Source organism: Falco cherrug, chromosome 9, assembly GCF_023634085.1.
Source record: "Falco cherrug isolate bFalChe1 chromosome 9, bFalChe1.pri, whole genome shotgun sequence".
NCBI classification, from domain to species: Eukaryota; Metazoa; Chordata; class Aves; order Falconiformes; family Falconidae; genus Falco; species Falco cherrug.
The window spans coordinates 4,530,850-4,556,335 of NC_073705.1; the positions used below are offsets into that span (position 1 = coordinate 4,530,850).

Consider the following 25,486-nt stretch of genomic DNA (forward strand, 5'->3'; position numbering starts at 1 on the left):
GCCCGCACCCCGCGGGCGGCCCCCGCAGAGGCCCGGGGGCCGGCTCGGAGGAGCCCGCGGTGGCACCGAGCCCCTTCGCGCCCCGGCGCAGAGCGGGAGCCCCAGACCCTCCTCGGCCGGTTCCGGCCGCGCTGCGCGGCGGGCCGGGGCCGGGGCCGGGGCCGGGGCCGGGGCCGGGGCCGGGGCCGGTGGGCGTGGGCGGGGCCGGCGGCCGTGGGCGTAGGAAGGTGGGTTTATTCCCGGCCACGCGGCGCCCTGGAGCGGCTGTGGCGGTGCGGGGCCTTCCCCGGGAGCCTGGAAGGCTTTCGGGCCGGGACGTGCGGCGGCGCGCTGGGTGAGCGGGCGGGCTGAGGGCGGCCGGGGGCCGCGGGCGAGCCCGGGCCCGGGCCTCGCCGGGGGGCAGCGGCCGGCCGGGGGGGGCGTGGCGGGCCGGCGCTCGGCGCGGCGGGGAGCGCCTGGTGGCGGCTGGGGCGGCCCGGGACCGGCGGGGCTGCCGGCGGTTCTCGACTCCCCGGCAGCGACGGTGGTCAGCGGGCTCCTCGCGGTGCTGCTTTTTTTTTTTTTTCTCGGCGCACCCCCCCGCCGCCTCCGGGCTGCCCGGGCAGCCGCCGCAGCAGCTCTGCGCGGGGCTTCGTCTTTCCCCCAGCCGCTGGCCGTGGCCGTGGCAGCGGGCTGGGGCTGCCGGCGCCCGCGGGCCGCAGAGGCTGCCTTGGGCCTGCTGTAACGCTGTCGCAGGGGGGTGGCTCAGGCGCCTCTTCCCGCCGTCTGCAGGCGAGAGAAAGAAAAGGAAGCCGGCGGTGGGATCCCCACCCGTCGCCCCCGATTGCTGATTTCTCTAAAAAGCATTACAAAACGGCAAGCGCTTAGCTACCGGGGAGGGCTGGGAGGTGTCTCGCTGATCCTGTGTCTTGACACAGGCAAGCTCCTGGGCCAGAGCAGCCGAAGGGGAGAGGCCTTTTGATTTGCTTCCGAGTGAAACGGGGCTCTTGTTTTTTCTTTGTACCTAGGTTCGTCCGGAACCGTACGCTGACAAGTCAAGGGGAGCTAAACTGGAGGTCAGTCTAGATGTTACTTTTCCACATATGCCTTGTGCTTGTGAGTCGGACTGCTGACTGTGGAGGGATAACGTCTGTAGCTGCCGAGGGCCCGCGAGGTCCTCGAGTGTGCCCGCTGCTTCAGAGTGCTGCGCTGCTGCTTGGGCAGCAGACTGGGAGGAATTGGTGGTCGCTCGTGGTTACGCAGCCAGGCCTGCTGGGCGCTTAAACCAGCGCGCCCAGTCGGGCAGTGTTATTTTTCTGGATTGTAAACGAGCCTGAGGTATAAACCCACTTTACCTTTCTGCATGGCGGTGTACTTTGTCAGAGAGCTCAGCCGTACTGACAGAGCTGGCACAGAGTTCCCTTGGGACTCCAGATTTGACTGCCTTGTTGAAAGGCTCCAGAGCCTGCTTTGGAAGTCACTTGGCAAGGCACAGCTTTGCCGTGGTTTTTGTACTTGAATTGTGACTGTAATGCCAATGCCACGGGTTAGCCTTTCTCCAGAAGTTGTAAAAGCAGAACGAGCGTTAAGAATCTGATTACCTTTTAACTAAATTCAAAACAAAGTTTTGTGGGATGAAGTGACTGGAAGTCCTGCAAGTCTGACTGGGTATTACTGCCGTGCATGTTATCTGCCTGTCTACAGATCGTTCCTGCCTCTTGTTCTGTTGTGGTAATGCGCTGGGCTCTAGATGTAGTGCATCTTGACTTCCTCCTGACCCCCCGAGTTGTTATCGGTCTTTGCCTTCCTCACGTTTAACAGGGCGTGGGAAGGCCAGAGAGACTGGAAACCTCGGCCGTTGTGTGCGGAGAAGCTGTCGGCCTTCTAAGAGAGCGTGTAGCCGGCGAGCGCATCGTGGTGCTTCGATACCGAGCTGACAGCACAGGCCTCAATCTTTTTTTGTGAAAAGGGATCAGCAGGAAATGTGTTGATGTTGAAGGGGGAAAGGTGGCGGGGGAAGAGGTAGGAGGCAGCTTTCAACCAATTTTAGTCTTAACTCCTGTGTTCCTGAAAATGGTTCTGGGCTTTGAGGGGTTTGCTTTTGGCTTTTTGCCCTAAGCGCGTCTACCTTTCAGGGTAGCGCTTTCTTGGAAGTTGGAAACGGTCCTTCTGGGACACCAAACCCTGTACCCGAGAGGGCCATCTAGCCTGCTGCATCGTGCGTTTTATTCCCTGTAGGTCACTTGGCCCTAGCAGTACACGCTCTCCCGGTTTGGCGCGTTTTTACCCTGCTGGCTGAAAGGTTCTGTCTTTGCACTTCCTCAGCTTGCCGCAGGCCGTAACACTTGCATGTTCATAGACCGCTTTCCTTGCTCGCTGCTTTCAGATTTGAGCATCGATGCCATGGACGTAGCAGGCGAGCAGCAGCTGGACGTAGAGCACAAGCCGATTAAACAACGCTTGGATAAAGCTGCCAATCGTGTGACTCCAGAAGCAGAGAGACACGGTAAGATGCTATTCTGCCATTGTTGGATGCATGTTCTCTTAGTCTTTCCATCGCCGTATGCCTGCTGTGAGATTCATGGGAACAAGGGACGGCTGAATTCACAGTGTTTTAAACACCACAAACTCTTGAAGAGTTTATAGGACACAAATCTATTACCCTGGCAGATCAGACAAGCTCGTGTGTGTGTATAATGCTCGGTACTTTTGCGAGGCAAGTCTTTGCCTGGTCCCTCTGAAACTGAGAGAGGGACTCGTTGATGCATTTCAGGAGCAAAGCTGCTGAGTGGCTAGGCTTTTCCTACTAGGAATCAAGCAGCTGTTCTGGCAAAACTTGACTCGGGTTGCATCTTTAAAGCCTAGGAGGCTGACAGGTGGGACGAGCTGGTTCGAGGAAAGAGCCTCTCTCCAGGGAAGGCTCCACTGGACTTGACCCTTAAGCCTAAACTATCATCTTACTGCGTTTACTTTGTGTGTGTTAATGCATACCTGATAACTGATGTATCGACTGAAATGTATTTAGTTACAAGTTGGAGTAAGTGGTCCTCTGCTACATAAACCTCTCGTCTGCATTTTTTACATGTTATGACTTAATTGTTTTACTTGAATACAAACCAGGAACGATTCTGGTAGTGTTGCAATGGAATGGTAATGCTGTCCCGACTTTGTCTTTCTAAAACGTGAGCTCCTTATTATCTGTTCTGGGAGATAGTGTAGTGCCGTGTATTGGCATGAACTAAGTTTGCTGATTTGTTGTAACTCGGATTTAACTTTTCTGTTCTTGAAGCTGAAAGGCTAAACTAAGCCAAGAGCTGAACAGTGGGTAGGTACGAGAGCTTCTCCTGTTGTCATGGGAATGTGGTGATGGAGTTCTTGCTGTTGTGCCACTTAGCAGCCTTTCTGTATTCGGAGGCTGTGGCGTTACGAATGTGATGTCTGGGGTCCAAACCCCGCTTTTCTGTATCTAATTCTCTGTTGCCACATGTAGGCCTCCTGCCTTACTTGTGTTGCCAGCCCCCGCTGGGATTACTCCGGTCTGAACCGGTTGTTCTCGCTCCTTACATTATCAACAGAGAGGAAGAGAAACTTGCAGGGAGCAAACAGTCTCATCCGGGAGAGGCATTTTGAAAGCAATCAAGTTCCACTGCCCGCAACAAGCGATTTCTTCTGCCGTCTGGAAAAGGGCCGTGGCTGGTTTGATTGCCATCACCAGTGTGGCATGTTTAGATTGGAAGTGTCCACCCGTCTTGGTGAAACTCTAGGATTCTCAGTTTCTGTTAGTAACACTTGCTGTTCGGTCAGTTATTTGAGGTGCAACTGTAGCAGTATTGTCTGTTAAAGGGAAAATTTACACCGTCGTAGGTACCAGCTGGGCTTGCTTGAGTCACAAGTCAGAGCTGGGCCACCACCCCAGTGAGTGGCAGAGAACCAAGGGATACAGCACAGCTTATATACACATGTCAAACCATTAGTCAACGTCTGAAGTTTGTAGGCGTTTCCTTTGGTCCTGTCGGTGCTGCAGATCCATCGCCTGACTCTGTCCCAGGTGATGCATCTTCTCAGTTCCTAGCTCCTCCTCGAGTCGTGATCTTCTTTCTGCCTGCTTTAACTCACATGCTCCTTCAAGCGCGCTTCGTCTTTGAACAAGCAATTCGTTTACTAAATTTTCTAAAAACACTGGCGTTTCTGAGGGTGCCTGTGTGCACAAATTGGTCATCTGTTGTTTCTCTGTTCTCCCACTGATCAACTGGACTGGGTTTTAAACCACCCTTGGACGAGGGCTGGTTCTGCCACTTAGCTGCTTCGGCGCTTTAAATTTCTTAGTTAAAAATACATTTTCTTTACCATTGACCTTAAGTATTATGGAGTAGTATGTGGAGGCTTTTCCTGATCATAGTTGCACTAAAATAGGTAATAGCTTAATGATTTCTGTGGTAGGCGGCATTCTGTGCCGGGATGTCATCTCATTAATTCCCATTGGATGGCGATAGAGGGTTGAATGTTTAAATTTTTTATTATTGTCATTTACCGCTTCCTTCCTTTTAACACGGGCCGAGTTTTCCAGCGTCGTGTGTCATATCTGCATGCAAGTGGAGGACCATGGTAACAGCATGAAACTTTGCATGTGGGGTTTTACGTACTGCGGTTTCTTTATGGTATCTAAGGTGTGTGCGGTACCTCTGGGTGCTCTCGGAGACAACTCGACGGGGCAGCTACCGATTACATTCGGAAAGCTGTTACTAGTTGCTGTATCTTGAAAGACGCCGTGTGTTGTACAGGTGGTGTTCTTCAAATGGCAGGAATCATGGCTTTGACAAAGCGTAGGAATTATTAAGCTGCATTCTTCCTGACACTATCTTTTAGTGTAATTACAGGATCAAAACCCATACTGGTTGAATTCTTAAGCGTACTTTCAACTTGTTTGAATGTTGGAAGCTGTAGAAAGTGAGTCTGGTACAGTGGTTTAAGAATGGGTATACTTTCCTAAAAGTTCGTATTTGCTTGGTCATGACTACCATAAAGTATTTGATGAAAGAAGCGAGGTTAATGATTGATTTTATGCATATTTCATACTTTCTAATTTAAATCTCTCTTCCCCCCCCCCCCCCCCCCCCCCCCCCGTGGCTAATACAGATGTCTTTAATACTCACTTCTGTCCACCTGGTCTGCCTCACAATCTCCGCAAAGAGGGTCCCGATAACATTTTTGTCCCCTCAGCAGTGTCTGTGTTATCACCTGCCCCGGCCTTAGTTATCCAAGAAGCCACCTTTTTGAGGCTCGTAAGAGGGTAGTGTGGCGGTGCCTAGACAGTGAGCCTTAGAGGGCTTTTGTAATCCAGCAGACTTGGTCCTGTCCTTCAGGATTCGTGAGTGAAACGGCCTGGTTTTCAGGGGCCTCTCCTAATAGGAACCCGTGGTCTTGAAAATTTTAGACGTGCAGTTCCTTGGCTCGCTTATTCCGAGCTCCAAAGCTTGCGGACCTTTTGGTATTTGTTTTGGTTTTTGGAAAAACAGAGGTCCTGTTTGAGTTTTCTGGAGGCATGTCTTGCCCTTTGGCGGGTTTCAGCTGTCACCAGCTCTCATCTCCTCTTTTACGAGTCCCTCTGCAGCCTTCTGCACTTAAGAACATAAAACTCCGCGGGTTTGTGCCCCAGCTGTACTGTGGCTGTGCATTCAACACACAGGCGGCACAGGCACTGGCAGAATTGTAAAGTCGTGACAAAGACAGAAATTCCTTGGAGATTCTAGCAAGCCAGTGGTTCATGTGTGTGCGTTGTCAGCACCGTTTTTCTGGAGGACTGAGTGTCAGTTTTCCGCTTGGGAGATTCCTACGCTGATCTAGCTCTGCAGCAATGTATAACTGTGTTCCCTGTGTATCTTGGGACGGGATTACGCGTTACGCGCTGTTGTCTGCTATTTGAAGTGGTGTTTGTGTAACAGGTCCGGTATCAGTTGCAACTTGCTGTTTGGGTCTGCTTTAGACAAAGTCTTAACAAAGCCTTTGTGCAAGTAACATCTGACCGGCGCCCCAGCAAGGCTTTCGGGTGGCTGGCTCTTTCTGTGGAGGGTGTTCTTCAGATGGCAAGTGCTGCTCTGCTTCTTGATCTTACTTTGCAGCTCAACAGGCTCTATGCGTTCTTTCAGGTGAGCTTCGGGTGCAGGATGTGCAGATTCTGACACAAGATCATTTCATTCATGTGTAGAACAGTTACTGGGCGTAGAGTGGAAGTACAGGATAGTGTTTCTAGACGTGCCTCGTCACCTTGAGTCCTCTGTTGTGTTAGAACTGGGGAAAGAAGAAGAAAAGGCGTTTGATCCAAATGCTTTGGATGCCGATTGCTGTGAAAGCTGTTACGGGGCAGAGGCGGAGGACATTCGGTAACCTTTCCATCTTCTTAGTGCTTGAATCGGTACAGCTAATGTGGCATACGTGTTGGGTTTGGTTTTTTTTCTTTTCCAAAATGTCTGTGAAAGTCCGTGCAGTGAAATCCTCCTGGGCACCTGTTCGTAGAATGGGGAGAGCTGTTGTGTTTTAGTATGCCTGTGCTGCACTCACGATTTGTTAAGAGCGTGCAGAGTTAGGTTGTCTGTTTTGTCTGCGTGCCTGTTCAAGGGCAGTAGCACAAAGATTGTATCTTAGCAAACGGAACCTTTTCTGGGATTACTTGGTGTCCAGAGGGGAGCTGTGCAAACTATTTCACCGTTCTGCGAGCTGTCTCGGAATAAAACCCGGTTATGGCTTTGCCTTCTCGCTTCTGCTGCAGGCTTTGCATCCTTATGGGAGCAAAGACCAGACGCCTATCACTCACACAAACGACGGGTGTCATCTGGTGTTTCTCATTCCTTCTACCTGCAAATTTGTGTAAGAATGGATTCGTGATAGTCTGCAGGTTCTGGACTATCCTTAGCTATTATTAGCTCTGTGTGGTAACTTAGTTTGTCACATCTGTTGCAGGAGGGGGCCTGGGAAGCAGGACCACAAGTAACAATCGGTTAGTTGAAAGGAAGGTGCTTGAGCTTGTGGGCCTCAAGCCCTGGTGATAAGGGACATGAGAAATTACTGAAGGGTATAGAAACGGGGACTAAATGCCAAGTTGAGACTATCCGAGAAATAAGGTGGTCGGTTTGTCAGTTTGCTCGAGGAGGTGGTGCAAGAACTGCAGACATTGTTGAATTGTTGAACTGTTGCTGAATTGCTAAATAGCTAGTGTGAGATCTTCGCGCGAGTTGCCACATGGTCCAAAAACTTGCGTATTCTATAACTAATCGGAATAAGATGTAACAATTGCTTATGTGTATATAATAATGCTGTTAGGCTAATTGAAGTGACGCTTGCTTGCATCAAGCTGCGTCCCGTCTCTCAGTCGCGGCCATCTGTCAAGTTGCGTCCTTCCCCAGAGAAGTTTCCATCTTGAGGGATTCATGATTCCGGCCTTCAACTTTTTGTCTTGTCCAGCGCAACACGGAACCAAGACAGACAATTGTTTTTTTTTTTTTGTGGTGAGCGAAGATGTTGTCCAGAGGTAGAAGAGCAAGGAAGAAAGTTTGCCGTTAACCCTGCCTCCAATGTCGGCAGTCTTGCCCTTAAAACAGAGGAAGGGAGGAACAGACACAGGCAGATGCTTTGTTCACGTGGGCAAGTTCCAAGCTGCTCAGAACTGTGGGAGACTGATGTCGTTTCTGCAGCAAATTTCTTTGCCGAGGATTGACTTGGCTGTCTGAATGGATGGCTAAAGTCCTCTTCAGACTTAAGCGCTGCATTAAAGCAGCTTGCGTCCTCCTGCCAAAATCTCAAAAAGTACGTCGGGAAGCTCAAGCTCCTTCAGGAGCGTTAGACCACCTTTCGGTGTCCAGTCCCTGATGTTTGCTTTGTTGATTTGTTGAAATGAAATCCACCGGGGATTGGAGTCCTGAGCTGGAGTGTCTCTTTATTGCTGTAAAGATGATAAGATGATGACTGTGCTCTTGCAGGTGCTGCGATACTTGTGACGATGTCAGAGAAGCATACAGGCGACGAGGCTGGACCTTTGGGAACCCGGATAGCATAGAGCAGTGCAAGAGGGAAGGATTTATCTAGGAAATGCAAGAGCAGAAGAACAAGGGCTGCCAAGTGTAAGGTTTCCTGGAGGTCAACAAGGTGAGAGATGGGTTTTGCCGTGAGCCTGTTGCATGGTGGTGATGAGTGGCAGAAGGCACAGTCGTGGCATTCTGCTCTTTATTTTTTTCCAGCTTTAGGTGTTCTCAGGACTGTAAAAACCCCTGGGCTCAGCAAGGTACTTCTGCTGGTAAAGGGGTTCAGTAGGAGGGTCAGGAAAAGCAGTGGGCTGGGGCTAATCCTCTGTTTAATGGGGTGGGCTGGTAGGAAGCGTGCTGGCTGGAGAAGCTTAGCTTTTTCTACCATCTATCTAGTGAGTCTTTTTACCAATGTTTCTCGAGGGGGATAGGCAGCTTCTTTGAGGTTTAGGTGGTCCCACCTGCCCTTCTAGTCTCAAAATGGAGACCACCAGTGGGTGCTGGAGGAGATAACAGTAACCAACAACTTTTCAGCAGAGGTGCTGGAGGGAGCGAAATGTTCCCTTCTTTAGAAAACCAGTGGAAGCAAGACTATTGGAGTTGATTGTCAAGGTTGAAGATGCTCAAAGAGATGTTTTTTGCAACTGGTGTATGAAAATGTAGTACAAGATACACCAGATGACTATGTTACTACCCTGTCATTTGGCAGGTTACCGAGCACAAAACACTTGGACGTGCAGGTTATGTACCCAAGTACATTCTAGCAGTCAGGCTCAGGCTAATTTTTTTTATTTTACTTTTTTATTTCAAAATCTGGAGGGTTTTTTACATCTTTGGGTACTATTCCTAGCGACCACATTCTTTATTTGTGGGGGGGGAAAAAAAACAACCCCAAAACAAACACACCCCACCCTTTTGCTCATGAAGCCAGACATCATGTGTTGAGCATCATCATGGGTGCTGAACCATTACAGGACCCTTTGTCACAAAGTGTGATGAGCAGGAAAGATTCAAAGGGGAATGCTGTGGGTAGCAAGGGTCCAGGGGTGGGTGTCACTAGGGAAATTTCTGGGGGCCGCTGTTAGGCCCTTGGACAACTTTGCACATCTCCGTTTTCATTAGGTCCGCAGTTAACATAAGCGATAGGTTTGCACAGACATTCAAAGGTGTATTGTAGCATGTGAGCCTGACGCATTGAAATCTTCGAGGAGGGTGTGTATGGTTGCTAGTAAGTGTCAGAGAGGACTGACATCTAATACCCATATCCTGTTTATATTCACGGTTAAAATATTAATTACCTTTGTCTTTTGGGGGATTTGGGGGGGGTTGGTGGTTTTTTTTGTGGGGTGTTTGTGGTAAGTTTAGTACTTTATTTTTGAACGCAGCTTGTTTTCATGGATGCATACATAGGACCACTGTTGTTTATTGCATTAAGGGTTTTCTTACCCTGCTGGCTTACCCTCTCATTTACTTTCTCCCTCCTTTTCTGTGATACCTTTTTGTATTTCATACAGCAGCAGTTACTTCCCTCCCAGTAGACTTAATTCCTCCTTCTTCCCATTTTTATGTCCACTAAAATACTCTGCATAGAACGGTTATTGTCAACATCGGTACATGATGATGGCTTTCCACATGACTGCCTGTTAGGAAGAGGGGAAATTCATACCTCTTTTAGGACAATGTTTGCTGGTATTGTCACCCATGAAAATAAGTTGCTTATTGTCTATCTTATACAAACAAAAATTTGAAAATCCAATGTCTGGTATGACTGCTTTATTTATGTAGATTCAGGCCTTTTAACAAAAGATTACTGTCTCCTGCAGGTAGCTGGAAACTTCCACTTTGTGCTGGCAAAAAGTTTCCAACAGTTTCATGTACATGGTAAAGTATTTTCTTTTCCTGCTTATTGTGACCTTTAGCTTCCAAGTGTTTCTGACCATTTCCTTTGAACATCTTTGCATTGCCATCTGTGATAACAGCAGCACGCTGCTTCAGGGGGGAGGACATTGGTAAAATTTTGTTAGAGATGTTTATAGAACTATTGGGAACAAATAGAAAAGTGTTTTCTGAAGGTGCTGCCACATGGGTGTGGGAGAACATGGAGGAGAATGTGTCTGGGCAGTCTCTCAGCCTCATTTGTTCTACAAAACTTTGCTGCCCTGCTGTAAAACAACCTCGAGTATGGTGTTTGGTCCAGGACCTGAATATCAGTATCTCTGGAAGGGATATTTTGGAGAAAAGCTCTTGGGAATTTCAAAGCAATTCAAAACAGCTTAACCCTTCTTTTGCTTGAGGCTTAGTTCAAACCCTGAGAACAGCAACTGGGAGGGCTTGATACCAATAGAGGCTTGCTTCTTGACAGATTTTTGCTAGCTGTTGTTTAATTAAATTATTCTTTTTTTTTTCTACCTGACCACTAGCCTGTGGTCAATAGGGAGTATGTAACTGCCAATCTATGCCCAAGGCCTTGCTCACTTGCTACATTATTTTGTCACAGGGGTTGGGTCACCTATCTAATGAGATTACATCTGGGGCCCCAAACTGTAGGATTATGTCATTCAATAACTTCTTAGTAACTTCTCTAGCCTGGTTAGTTCTACATGGGAAGGCCTCAGGCCTTCCAGAAAAGGTGTCTGTGAGTACCAGTAAGTAATGATACCCCTCTTTTCTTGGGAGTTCTGAAAAATCTATCTGCCAATGCTAACCTGGCAGTTTTCCCTTTCCTCTATTTCCCAGCTGGAGCTTTATAGTAATGTTAGGATTATTTTTTAAACATACATCACATTGTTTGGTTATCTGGTTTATTTTTGTGTACAAATTTTGGCACACCAACTTCCCAGTCAAGTATTTACAGAGGGGTTCTACTCTCCAGTGGGTTGCTTCATGGTCTTCTTTAATAATTAACAGAGTTGAGTGCTCGGGATTCATGATCTTCCCATCAAGAGTGTAGAACCACCTCCCTTTCCTACTCGTGTCTAAGTCTTGTATCATTTTTTGATCTTCCTTGGAGTATTCTGGTGTTATTTCATGCACAAGTTTTTTTACCTTAACAAATGCCATTGATCCCTGAAGTTACCATCTGTTCTGCTGCTCATTTTGACACTTTATCTGCAAAGGTGTTTCCCTTTTGATGGCTCCTACAGTGGATGACAGTCACTTCCTCTGGTTCATTCACTGCTTCCAATAACTTCAGAATTTTGGTAGCATATTTTACTCCTTTCCCTTGGGCCAGTAAGAGCCCTCGTTTCTTCCAGATAGCTCCATGAGCACACACCACGCCAAAGGCATACTTGAGTCTGTCCATATGTTTATTCTTTTACCCTTGGCCAATGTTAAGGCCTTGTTAATGCCATCAGTTCTGCCTTCTGGGCCAATGTTCTGGCAGGTAACGGGCAGGCTTTGATTACCTTCTGGTAAGTAGTTACCACATATCCAGCTTTTCGTTGTCCCTGCTGCACGTAACCGTTTCCATCAACATATGCATTCTCAGCATCCTTGATAGGTTGATCCTTTAGATCTGGGCAGCTGGAATGTACCTCCTCTATTGTTTGTAGACAGTCATGCTCTACAGGTTCAGCCACATTGCCACTGAGGAAAGAAGCTGGATTGACAAAGTTAGTGGTTGTTATGGTGACATCACCAAGGTCTACCAGACTGGCTGCCATCTCATAAAATGGGAGGGGGATAACCAATGGTTACCCTTTTTGTTCTAAAACAGCAGTTACCACGTGGGACACAAATACAGTCATTCTTTGCTCCAGTGTAAACTTTTGGGCTTCCTGAATGTTCAGGGTTACTGCTGCTACTGCCCTCAGGCAGCCTGGACATCCTTTAGCTACTTCATCCAACTGTTTGGAGAAGTGTGCAACTGCGCATTTATATGGCATGTCCCGGGCCAGAACTCCCAGAGCTACTCCTTGCTTTTCATAGGAGAACAGAAGAAATGGCTTGGTTACATCTGGGAGACTCAAAGCAGGGGCCTTCATTAATTCCTGCTTCAATTGCTGAAAAGCTTTTTTGCGTTTAGACTGTTCTAACAAAGTTGAGTTTCCTTTTAATATCTGGTATAATGGCTTAACCAATAGGCCGTAATTATATATCCACAAATGGCACCACCCGGTCATACGCAAAAAGGTTCGTAACTCCTTTACTGTGGTGGACTCAGGTGTTTGACAAATAGCTTCTTTCCATTCTCTCATCAGTTCTCATCCTTCAGATACCTCATATCCCAGATAACACAGACTTGTGTAACTTACTTGAGCCCTTTGCTGGGGTACTCAATATCCATTTAATCTCAGGAAATTAAGTAGGCTTACCATCCATTGGCAACAGTTGTCTTTAGTAGGGATAGCAATTAAGAGATCATCCACATATTGTAATAAAGTCCCGTTTTGAGAGGGAGGACTCCATTCTTCTAATTCTTTAGCTAATTGTTTTCCAAAAATCATTGGACTGCTTTTAAAACCTTGGGGTAACGCTGTCCAGGTTGACTGGGACTTTCTTCCCAAATCTGGATTTTTCCATCCAAAAGCAAATAGCTTTTGACTACTCTCTCAGCCAATGGGAGGCAGAAGAAGGCATCTTTGAGATCCAACACTAAAAAACATTTCCACGCAGATTTTAATTTTGTTAATAGAGCATAAGGATTTGGTACCACTGGGTGTGCGTCTTCCACAATTTGATTTATTGTTCTCAAATCTTTCACCAGTCTATACCCTTTCCCATTGGGTTTTTTGATGGGTAGGATTGGTGTATTATATTCTGATTCACGTTCTTTTAATAACCCATTCTGTATAAAATTTCAATTATTTCTCTTATTCCTTGTCTACCTCACAATTTCAATGAGTATTGTTTTACTCTTACTGGAGTTGCACCAGACTTGAGCCTCACCTTAATGGGTTCTGCTCATTTGGACCTTCCTGGTAGCCCAGTGGTCCAAACCCCTGGAAACACCTGATCCATCACTTGAGTGGGGATTCCTATTTGCTTTACATTAGTTATTAATGCCAAACTCCTAATTTTGACCAATCTTCTTTTACTTCACATATTATTTGTCCATTATGAAACTTTATTTTGGCATCCAATTGTCCCAAAAAATCTTGGCCCAATAGTGATTTTGGGGACTTGGGCAAATACAAAAGTCATGTATTCCCACTTGCTTTCCCAATTTATATTCTAACTGTTTTAGAAAATGAGCCTTTACAACCTCACCAGCTGCTCCCACAGTGTTGACAGCACTATTTCCCTCATGTTCCTACCTTTTGATTCAACACAGAATATGAAGCACCAGTATCAACTAAAAATTCCACTTCCTTATTCTGTGCCTAGCTTTATTTTAACCAGTGGATCCACTAGGGTAGATTCCCCAGTTTCCCATCATTCAGTATCAGCTTCAGTTATGAGCCTTGAATTTCCTGATTTCTGACAGTCTCTTTTCCAATGGCCCAGTTCCTTACAGTAGGCACACTGGTCCTTCCTAAGAGGGCCTCTGGACAAATTTTGCCAATTGCTTCTTTTCACAGGTGGGTTGTTCCCATGCTGCATTACTACAGCTATAGTATGCCCCATCTTTTTATGTTCTACCTCATCCCAGTTCCAAAATACCTTCCAGGACTCCTCAAGCAACCTTTCCAAATTCCTGACATCCAGTTCTTTCACTTTCTGAAACTTCTTTTGGATATCGAGGTAGACTGTTCCAAAAATAGTGATATTAATTGCTGTTTCCCCTCATCAGATGAGGGATCCATAGTGGTGTATTTTCTCATTGCTGCCCTAAGTTGGTCCAAAAACTCAGGTGTTTCCTCTGGCTTTTGTTTAACCTCATATAGGGTTGCATAATTTACTGATCTAGGAACCACATTAGCCAATCCATATCATACCCATTCCTGGTATTTCTTTAGAAGTTTATACTCTGTGCTATGGTTTGAGTCCCAGTTTGGTTTGACCAAGGGAAAATGCACATCCACCCCACCTTCCAGGGTGTCGGCATTGACATGGGACTTGCACCTGGGTCAGTGCTACCTGGATGACCAGTTGTCTCTCTGTTTCTGCCAGCATGCTTAACATTACATCAGAGTCCCCCCAGTCTGGATCTAAATTTCTGATTATCAAATCATATCTTTTAACTACAGCCTCTAGGTTGTCCCGGTATCCTTTTATTACTCTTTCCATTAATCTAACTCTGAGGTAGTTTGCACCTTTCCTCTCCTCTTTGCTAACAGTAATCTGCTCTCCTAATCCTGCATACACAAAAATCTTTATGTGCAGGCCTTGTCACTTAGACACACAGGTATTACTTACCACCCTGCCCTCCAGCCTGCAAAGTAATTAGACGTGAACCAGGGAACACAGAGGCAGGTTGGTATATTAGATGTCCTTAGCAAATATATACATATAAGATATTACAGAATTCCACTGAGTGAAACAACTATATATTTTTAAACCTTTACCTGTGTGTATGCCTATAAATATATTATGTGAGGTGTTACCAGTACGACACTCGCCAAACTGCTCCTAGGACTGAGGGTAATGGAGTCCGGAAAAGTCTCACTTCAAAGGTGATCCACATAGCAGAGTCTGGAGCCAGCCATGCATCCCTGGGGCAGGTCTGGTCTGTCCAGAAGACCTCTCATGCAAGGAAGCTCTGGCAGAGAAGCTCATTTTGGGTGGGTAGCAAGTTACTTTTTACAACGTTTTGGTGTGGATACATAAGTGGGTGTATGACACCAGTTCCTAGAATCGTTGTTACTCACTCACTGTTTTCCTAGGTCAGTTTGCTATCGCAGTTTCTTTGCCCTGAACCCATCAAAGTTTTCCTTGTCCTGCTGACTGCTCCCCATCAAGGGGGTTTCTGGCTGGATTTATCAGGGACATTTCAGGGAGGCAGGTTTCTTTGTCAGTATGTTTACAGTGTCACCTTTGTGGAAGCTCTGTCATAGGGACAGTACTTGAAAGAATAAAGCGATTGTTTATTAATGAATGCACATAAATTACATCCAGGAGCGAGTGTGCCACAGGGCCAGCATGCTCCCCTTTCCCATGTGACAGCTGAGGAGCCATTGTTGCACCATTGTCCATCAGTCCAGTAAGGCAGGATTGCCTCCCGCTCCCGCACTTGACAAGGCGTGAAGCTTTGGTAACTGTCAAACCCACCCCCTTGACACCAGTGATGCCAGAGGGTTAATGCATAACCTTAGATTGTACACATACTAAGGTTGTACATTAAAACTTAGTATAATTATTAGATTGTAATCATGAAGTCCTTGTAGTAGTGTAATCATTAAGATAGTGATCAAGAAGACCTGGTATTGAACAGATAAGATTTACAATCTAACTTGAAAGGAACATCAAGGATGAAAGAAAAGAACTGATTGAATCTCATGGAAACCTAGCAGGTTTTGCCATGTAACATCGCAAGAGGACTAAGATGGCTGGGTCATGATGTATTTAGAAATCAGTTTGGGCTGGTGGTTGCAAAAGCAGCCCTTTGACTCAATTCAGAAGAAACTAGGGCATGTGTAAAAGAAGGAGAGGCTAATGTAAATGAATCCTGTGGAAGTTTCTTTGACTGATCTTTCAGTAACACCTTTTTTCCTTCAGGAACAGGATTCAGCTCCAGTATATGAGGGGAAAAGCCCTGATTTCACCTCTCTGTACTCTGTCTTACCTCTAGAATAAAGCCCCACAAGTAATTTGCACAGCTCTTGGCTCGCTCATTATCTTAGCAGTCTGATTTTTTTTGTGAGGTCACTACAACATATCAAATCCAAATCGTAGATGAGAGCACAGAGCTGAACTCTGGCTGGCATAGGGGAAGATGACAAACCTCACAGAAGGATTCACAGCCTAGTGTTTAGGGTTCGGGACTTACAGTTTATTATCTTAGAATTTAGACATTTCCATTTTTGTAAGTCATCAATCCTGAATCGAAGCTATAAACTTCACATCTTGGAACCAGAATGGTTTTTTGGGATTTAGTTTATGGATGATGATAGATGTTAAACTCAGATGCCTGATCAGTACAATAGTAAACTATAAACCCTGACAAATACCGAGCCTCACAAAATAAACTACAACCTGTGGGTAAGCAACCCTCAGCTACGCACTCTTAAAACCAAACCATAAGTGAAAGGCTCTGAACCCTCAGCTTTAAGTAAGAAACCCTAAAGCATGTATGAGCAGGAAAACAGTAGAGAGACCCTGAAGAATTTTTGTCCGTAGCTTTAAAAGCTTTCCTGAAGCAGAATAGGAAGACTTGCATGAGAATGTCCTTCCACTGAACCTACGTGCAAAACCATAAGCATTAATTCATCTGCATTAGGAACAATTAACATAATTTTTGGGGTCCTCTGAGCTCCACAGGCAAACATTCAGAGCCAGTGATATTTATTACCAGCAACCAGCCTTTCCCTAAGGAAAGCAAAACCTATTAAGAGAGAAGCATTTGTGACAATTAGTAATATTCCTTCTGCAGTCACTAACAACACTTATAAAACCTTTGCCTCTGGCCAGTAAATTCTACCCTAAAGACTAACCAGAAAATGCCTTGCAGAATGAAGGTAAAATACTGCATCTGGGGAAGTATTTTTTTTTTATGATCTAAACCAGTAAATTTTTTACTTTGCTTCAGTATCAAACCTCACCGTCTCCAGCTCCTTCCACCCAGCAGCACAAAGATTGTGAACAGTCTTCCCCATCCCGAACTAGAGCACAACCACCGTCTACCCATACAGCCCCCCTCACGGGACTTAGCTGTACCCATGTTAGCCGGGGAATGAAAAACCCATCTACACAAATTAGATAAGCAGGCACTTCTTTACTGCAGCGCTGGGTGCTCAGTGGAATCTCCACAAATCAAGTACACCCATGCCAATTTCACCATTACATTTACACACAAAAATTACAAGGTCGTACACTTACAGTTACAATGAATAGTTAGTAATTTGCATATAATTATAATATCTGCTGTATCATCCTCTTCTGTTATCATGCCTGCACAGGGAAAACTTCTTCACCTGGGCAAGGGTCTTCCTGACTTGTGGGTGTGCTCTTAAGTACTATAATGAAAGCAGTTCACTTTTGAAACAAAAACCATAAGTTTTATTGCCAAGTTGGATGGCTAGGTATTTACCTTGCCAAGTTGCCCCGTAACTCATCCTATACACAACAGAACCCAGGTGCTCTGGTTACGGTCTAGATAATAAGGACCTCAAGTAACACAGCCTCCAATGACAAGTAGCTCAGCAACCCATACATCATTGGTTAATAAGTGCTAACGGAATGCTAACATAGAGGATAGCTTCTTAAAATCAAGATATTCGTGTAGTTAACTGTTTCACAAACAAACACAAAATACAGAAAGATTCATTAAAACTTTTAAGACAATCTGCAGTAGCCAGGGTGCAAGCCTAAGCTTGTCCTCCATGGCTGGCCACATCCTTACAGAGCTCCCGGCTGCAACTGTCCTTCAACTGCCAGACTATGTCAGCATCTGCAAAAGACAAGAACAGTGACCAAGTGGCCAGGCGACGGCACAGCTCTCCCAGAACTGTTTCCTACTCTGAGGCCTGTAGTGGCCTATGAAGGCACAGACTCCAGTTGTGGTGCAACCAGAGACACTTTATTGTACAGAGAAGCTCATATTTATATCTCTGAGCCCAGATACAAAGTCCAGCTGTATGTACCACCAGGCTCAGGGCAGAGACCATTCATGCAGTTAGGTAGCTACGTATCACTACAAGCATGCAGACACCTATTTGCTACTAGATAACAATGTTTCTCTTTCTTACTCTCCTTCACAATACCCAGCTGTGCTCTCACCTCCCACCAGACCATTCTCCATCCTCCTCTCACACATCTCTCTTCAGGCACTCTCTATCCTCTCACACAGCCCGTAATTGTTCTCACAGTTCAGATTGACTCTAAGCTGCTTTGGTCACATACACAGCTCCCTTTCATTACCAGGATGTCCCATAGCCCTCAATGGCCATCAGGCTCACTTGGGTACCCAGCAATTCCAGGCTTCGGTTGATGTTGGTACTGAGAGAACCAGCAGCACAGACTGACACTGCAATGCTAGAAGTGTTTCTCTTGGCACGGCCACGCACACATGCAACGCAGAAAGGAGAAACGAGCAGTCAGCTCTCACCTGCCAAGTGCAGGAGAAGGAAAAAAGCCAGGGGAGCACCGGTGCTTGTGCTCCAGCGCTACCCCACCGCAGGCTGCCTCTCGTCCCTGCAAGAGCCGGGAAGCCTGCCCACTCTCTTCCTTTTCCCCGCTCCCCTGTCACCCCTGCTCCATGTATGCTTCTGCACCAAGCGGAGCCCCAGTCCTCCCTCCGTCGCGCGTGCCGGCTCCTGACTGCCACAGCACCGGCAGCTCAGACCTTCAGGCCGCTCAGAAAGCTGTGTGCAGCCAAGGCAGGATAAAAGCCACGGCCTCTGAAAACCCCCGATACCGGCGGGACTGCGCTGACGGGAAGCTGGCCCTGGCCGGGACGACGGCAGCAGCAGGGCTTCGCTCCCCTCCTCCACGCCTGCCTCACAGACGGTGCTGCGCCCGCCCCGCTGCCGGCGCCGCGGACCCGCGGGCTCTAGGACCCGGCGGCCGGCGCGGACCGGGGCTCGGCGGCCTGCGCCCTGCTCCGCCGCCGCGGGCCCCGGGCTGCGGAGGCGCCGTGCCGCAGCGGCGGGGCGAGAGAGGCGCGGCCCCGTGCGCCCGGCCGGCCCGCCTCAGCGGGGGAGCGCCGCGACCGAGAGGAGTGCGGGGGCGCCGCGGCAGGAGGGCGTCCCGATGCCCTTCTCAGGCGCGCCGGGCAGCTTCCCCGCCAGCTGCTGCTGGTGCCCGGCGCCGCTGAGAGTCCTCTGGTAACTACCGGGCTCGGGGGCGTCCGAGAGGAGCGGGCGCTCGGCCGGCGGGGTGGCGCTCGGAACCGCCACCGCTCCGGCAGCGCGGGCCGGGGCCGCTGCTGGGGCCGGGCGCCCCCTCCGCAGGGCTTTCTGAGGGGCAGCGAGGCTGGGGGGGCCGAAGCCGCCGGCCTGGGGGGGCCGCCGGGGCGCACGCTCTCCTCCCCCGTCGGCAGCGGCCGCCAGCGTGAGAAAACATAGTAAACCCTTCAGAGATTTGTCTTATATAAACCAACAACTAGAAAGGCTCTGAAGAACTCTTCCGAATGAGGCCTGGGTGAACCTCCAGCCCCTGATAAGGCTGCGTTTTCTTTTGTTGAGATCTGTGGTCGGTACCTGTGCAGTTGCACGCGTGTTTCTGTGTGTACAGGTAGGCGCGCGCATGTCTCGGAGGCGAAGGAAGTCTTGCCCATGGGAAAAGAAATTCTTGTCCTTTGACTTAAAAATCACACAAAGCTCTCCTAAGAACTGTACAGGTGAATTGTTTCATTTAGGAAATTCAGAATTTTTAAAAAAGCAAGACATTCTGTTGTTTTCTTAAAAGCTGATATCTTGGTTTTTTTTTTTCTTGATCCACTGCTTAGCTATTTCAAATATTTGAAATACTGAGAATAATTTTTATGAAAATGGATGGCTCAACCAGTTACCCACAAAAATAGCTGGAGTTCAGTCACTCTTTGACAGGTTGCCAGTGCATTTTAGAAGATAATTACTTTAGTTCTAGCTATGCAATATCCTTTCACCCTGCCTCCCAGAGAAATACAGTTTGATGGTCATGGTTATTTCTTTGTTACATATTTTGTGCATTAGCCTTCATAAAAAAACTCATTGAAGTTTTATCCCTGCATTGGAGTTGCCCTTGGTTGTTGGTGTTTTTTTCCTAACAGCTAGCATTCTGGTTTGGGATTTATTGGGTTTACTGGAATTTGTTTGGATTTTCACCCCTCTCTGCATCAGCCGTGTCATTGCAAGAACTTTTCTTTCATTTCTAGTAAGGCCCAACTGTCATTCATATACTAAATTTTCCACTGCACACTGAGATTGTCTGTCTGCTTGGTGTCAAATGCAATGCTAACTACACTTCAGGGAATGCTATTGTGGCACTTCTTGTTTCTTACTTTCTAAGTTAAGCCTTTATTTTAGTATTTCATCTGTGTACAAACTGCGCTGACTGGCTTTTCCTCAGTATTCATTATAATGCTGTCTAGGTGCGTCTTGAATTCCTTAGTTTTTCATCTGGCAGTCAAGTCACCATGTTGAGCCCACTGTTTTAGTCACATAGTGTGAATGGAAGTCGTTCTGGCCTGGTGTCTTTTGACTTGAGAGCAGCATTCCACAGCAAATCTGACCTACCTGTCTTGGAACCAGCTAGTTTCTGCTACTTGCAGGCATACTGAATAGGTATACTTTCCAAAGAAAACATTCTGCAGATGGCTGAAATTATGTTACACCTTTGCAATCCATTAAATGCTCAGTGCACAGCAGGGTTGTAAGAAGCAGCTCGGGATCTCTGCTTCTTATGAGCCCCTTATGGTCTTATGGTACTGTGGGTCATTCTGCAAATCTCTTTCTCTGAGCATAAATTATTTTCATACTTCCTCTGTGCCAATCACTGTAATTTTTAAAGTCTTCATGTTTTCACCAAGAAAAAATATATATGTAGTTTAAGAGCTTGCATGAAGTACTTTATCTCTCATTTTGTATCGTGGTTTTGTAGGCAGGCTGGACTTGTGAAAGCCTTCAGAGATGGCAAGTAGGCTACACCAAATGTAGGATCTTAAACTTGCCCAGGCAGTGGCCAACTCAAGCCGCTTCAGGTCTGCACAGGTGCATTGAAAGCACAGTGTGAAGGAGAAGGGGAAAGCTTGAAAGTAGTAATGGTAGATAAAGTTTGGCTGTGCACTAGAAATGTCTGTGGCTGCATGGAAGGTAATGCAGACCTTCTAGCTGAGATTCAACTGGTCTGATTTCTATCTAAGTCCCTAAATGGCTAAATACATTTGAAGGTCCAAACCCAGTGAGATGACAGAAAATGCTGGCCGTGTGGACTTAAGTAGAATTTGAACTATCTTACTCTAGTCCTGTATGTGTCCAGGGTTTTCTTGACTTTGTTACTATTATTGCAAACACTAAAAAAAAAAACCAAACCAAACTTTACACTTCAAATTTTGTGGCTTAGACTGCTTTTGGGAGCTTTGCTTCTAGGTTTATCTTTTTTTTTTTTTTTTTTTTTTTTTTGGTAGCTGTCCAATTGTAAAAAAGATGAGTGGTTTTGATTTTGTCTAAAAAAAGAAATCAAACATATCTTCTCTTTTTGGATCATTGTATGCTATGTAAGTACTTGTACTGTGTGCTTCAGAAAAATGAGAGAGACATCACCAGTGGAGTTACAAAATGGTTTTGCTGTAAAGGGAAAGTTCATCCTTTTAAAGTGTCACTAAAAGTTACTTTGTGGTCTTTCGGGGAAATCAAGATAAAATGGATTGATAAGACTTATTTTGAAATCTTAATTGTAGTGTTACTCATCAAGCTGAAATAGATCAGCTGTATTCTCATCTAAGAGTCTGCAATCATTTTCAAAGTATATTCCTTGTCTGCAAGATGCTGAGGATCTCATCTGTCCTCAAGTTTGTTGGAAAGTAAGCTTGTTTTACAGTGCCTTAACAAAAGTAATGATGAAGAGTCCTTGTTTTAAGAGAAGAATAACCCTGTTTGAAATTGCTGATGATACGGATTTCACACATCTGGTGAATTGAGCTCTTCACCGGTCTTTGTATTGTCTAAACAACATGGACTTGAATGACTCATGCTATTATGAAGGTGGAAGCAGTTTAAGGGAAACATAATTCAGGAAATTAAAGAATGTAGAGGTCTATTTTGATAGACCTTCAGGTTTATTACCATCCTGTATCTTTTCCAGCGAGTAACTTTTTCTTAATATTCCCGTAAATCTCTTTCTCAGACTTTCTTCTTTATATTTAATAGGCTGTGAGCTTTCATGTCTGTCCCTTTCTTTAACTATTTTTCTCAGTTTCTCAGTATATGCTTATAAAATCCATTTTTATATATTATATTGTTTTTTTTTTTCTTTTGGGGGAAGTATGGAATTGTCATAGAATCAGCAGCAATTACCAATAAAGCTAAGGCAGTTCTGCTATTTGTGTCTCTGCCAGCCTCTTACTGCAGAGGCATGCTGCATCCTGCAACAGAATACTAGAAATATCTATGATTGCTGAAAGCTGCCAACGGGAATCCCAAATTTTAGCTAAACAGCATCCAAGCCGATGCATTTCCAGCATACCTCTTTACACACTTGTTTTCTTAGTTTGCTACTACCTCTTTTATTTCCATCTTTGCGTGCTTGTTGTTTGAGAAAATGGGAAAAGAATTGGTGACAGCGTGTTGTAAGGGAGGCAGTCCTTTGTGTAAAGAATATTGTGGGGTTTATTGTGTTGAAGATTTATTGCAGCATTGAAATTAGAGCATACTACAGAAATGCCTTTTTTTTTTTAATGTAAACATTTGAAAATAACCCCAAACCTTCAAGCTTTCATTTTTTGTGGTTCTTTTTCATGCAGAGGCTCTGTGCTTGCATTCTACCCTGGCTGGAATTTTAGCACACTGTTAGACTTCAGTACAGCGTATAAGACAGGCCCAGAACTTTCTCAGGCTCTCCCTATCAGAAGGCATATTTAGAAAGAAATAGCCTGAGAAAAAGCTGCTGTTGCAAGGTATGTTTCTTTGCTGTTTGAAAGACTCATTGTGTTCTGAAAGCTGGTACTCTTCAGGGTGACAGAGGGGCACCACAGAGCATTAGGTTTGAGTGAGTGCATGTGTTCATAGAAACTCTTTTATACCTAGTGCACAGACGGGAAGAGGAATGGGGTAAGTGGCAATTGCATTAAAGTGGAAATTAAGTATTTGTGGAATATTTCTTTTTCTGTTTCATTCTTCCATTCCACGGACGTAGCTTCTTTTGAAGGAACCAAAGAAATGAAGCCTCATTTTTGGCAATCTTGTAAAGCAGTCCAGATATTTAGAAAGAAGGAAAGTTGTGGTTGTTGCAAAATACTGAGTAGGGCTTATTGTTGGTGTTTCTTGCAATAAATATTTTTGTTTCTTTAGTATAGAAGTTCCTTTTAAGTTATTTTATTGGGCATGCCTATTTACATTTGTTAAGGTATTGCTTGACATATAAGCGGTCAGCTTTGAGTTTACAGTGTTATTAGTTGAAATGTACTTTCAAGTGGCACATGGCTGGATTTGTGTTCAGACATTTAAGTTATGATGTAATGGGCCTTATACAGGTAGTCTGCAAACAGATAAAATATTCTTTACAGTGTGTTATTTTAGCCCGGTAAAATAAGTTATTTCCATTGATTCCCAAAACTGGAAGATCTTTTCCATGCATGGGTCCTTCAAAACTGCTAACAGTATTGAGTGATACAGTTAACTAGTACAAAGCACTGTTTGCAGTAATTAACCAGTTACCTTCTTGGAGTTTCTTGCCTGTAGACATAGGGTATTTTTAGATTTATTTTTAAAAAACAGAGGTGTCATTACTAAGGTGCAGATTCCTATCTCCTGTCAGCTTTGAGGTTTTGTCAGGGGGCAGACTGTATAGGACTGGCTCACGTCCATACATTTAACACTGTGTGAAAGCACAGTAATAGTTAATGAAGATTACTCAAAAAATTGTTAAATGTTTGATTTAAGTTTGATGGCATCATTTCTAGCTGAATGAACTATGAAATGCTGCATTTATCTGTATGAGGAAAAAGGCACTGTGCAGGAGAAAGCACAGAGAGATTACTCCCAGAGCGCCCCATGCGTGGAATTCTCACACTTCTCTAGGAGTAACAGCCAGTTGTCAGTGGGAGGATGGGTACAATTTTTTTATTTGGACCTGAGGCACCATCTGCCAAACTGAGCAGCTGTGGGACATGTAACTTTTAGGAGGACCTATGTGATGATGTGAGGTTTGGAATAACAGTATGCTGGGTTCTAAATGCATTTTATCCCTTTTATTATGCTTGCACTTTACTAAAATCAATCATTAAACTCACAATCAAACTGCATCCTGTTAATTCCCTGGTTAACCAAAAAAAGTCTCTCCCTACCATTTTTTAAATACTTTTTCCCTCCTGTTTTTAACCCCAAGTAACTTTACTGAGCAGCTGATAGTGTGACTCTTCAAACACAATGGCAAAATTGACAGCAAAGAGTGGTGCTGTGACATAGAAGGTGAAGCTAACTGCTGGATGGTGCAGACTTACTCAGAATTGCTGCCAGGGGCTCCGTTGTGAGGCTATCTAGCCCAGGTGTCAGTGTGTTGGAAACTTTGCTGATGGAGGATCCAAATGGGTCTTCAGTCTTAGTAAGCTTTAGCATTCTATGCTGTCTGAATTCTTTAATGTAAAGCTAATGCTTGACAGAATTCATCAGCAGTACATCACTAGCTTGAGTCCAGCCTGGATCAGCATTAATTAAAAGGTGCTCTTTGGTGTCTTCTACTACGTAATTGGTGTCCTTTGCCCTCTTGTGTTACTCTTCATTTTCTAGTGGCTGATAGAATAAGCAGAGACCCAGAATAATATGAAATCTGGAAATTGAACAGTCTTTTAACACTAGGGAAGCTGTTCATTAAGTTCAAACCTCAGAGTTTTAGCGTGTTAGCTGAAGATACTATTTTGTAATAACTGTTGTAAAGAAGGATGAAGGTATACAGAATCACATCATGTAGTAACTTATTAGTTTACTACATGGATGGATGCAGTATTTAATAATGCACAGTAATGCAGTGCAGTTCATTACAAAACATACAATCAATTGAAATTACTGAAGAAATTTGAACAGAAGAGTCATGCAAGTTACGATTACCTAAGATACAGGTTGTTACTCTAGCAAAATACTGGTTCATCTTTAGTTGTAATAGTCGATTGCCATATTGGTTTCAAGTCCCACTGAAAAGTTGTAAAGTTCTCATGCAGTCAAAGCACTTGCGGTCACCTTGCTATGCTTTGGTTCCTGACGCCGGGGTTCCAACCTCACTCCAGGGTTTCTGTCACACGGCAAGCACACACTATGTTTACCTCCTGAAAAGGTAGGGAACAGTAGTGTCTGTCTGCGTAAAAGGAGAAAACGGAGGGAAGAGCTTCACACACTCGAAAGCGCCGCTGTTCTGTTATGCATTAGACTGTAAAAAGTCACGAAGGTGCAGATCGTTCGAGACAGTAGCGCTGCAGTGATCGGTGCCGGCTCGCAAGCCAGAGACGGCCGCGTCCTGACTCTTCGGCTTTGTTGAAGCCACGATACCGAACTAAGCTGTCGTGCCTTACCCCGTGAGGCTTCCCGCTGCTGGCTCGTTGCGACCGAAGGTGACGGAGGCCGTCAGTCAGCGAGCCGGCTGCGCTGCTGAAGGGGCTGCGCCGCCGTCCCGCGCCTTACCTGACGCAGTAGCGGTAGCGCCGGGCCCGATCTCCCGAGCGCCGCCGGGGCCGCAGGTGAGTGCGGGGACGGCGAAGGGCTGGGCTGCCGCGGAGCAGCAGCCGGCTCCGGGCCCAGGACTCCACGGCAGCCCGCTCCCTC

At 45.9% G+C, this 25,486-nt stretch overlaps 1 protein-coding gene and 1 long non-coding RNA gene across 9 annotated transcripts in view; one reads left to right on the forward strand and one right to left on the reverse strand.

The window, feature by feature from the left end:
- The first annotated feature begins 211 nt into the window (after positions 1-211).
- Positions 212-25,486, forward strand: part of GARNL3 (GTPase activating Rap/RanGAP domain like 3) — an 80,402-nt gene continuing 55,127 nt past the window's right edge. For 2 of the 7 annotated variants that reach the window (XM_055720547.1, XM_055720550.1), the window contains exons 1-3: positions 212-334; positions 1,008-1,055; positions 2,366-2,485. The gene's annotated coding sequence lies outside the window, so the exon portion shown is untranslated. Of the gene's footprint in view, positions 335-440; positions 545-1,007; positions 1,056-1,620; positions 2,002-2,365; positions 2,486-7,952; positions 8,119-9,817; positions 15,694-25,486 lie in introns of those variants that run through there. The other 5 variants (XR_008733850.1, XR_008733851.1, XR_008733849.1 and 2 more) reach the window with 5 other exon arrangements.
- LOC114015340 (uncharacterized) lies at positions 17,071-25,366 on the reverse strand. Of its 2 annotated transcripts, none has more exons than XR_008733853.1 (3): positions 24,779-25,366; positions 24,175-24,463; positions 17,071-17,484 (listed from the first exon to the last, which is right to left on the reverse strand). It is a non-coding gene; the product is annotated as an uncharacterized LOC114015340 (long non-coding RNA). The 2 variants fall into 2 exon arrangements; XR_008733852.1 differs by having other exon boundaries at positions 18,379-24,463.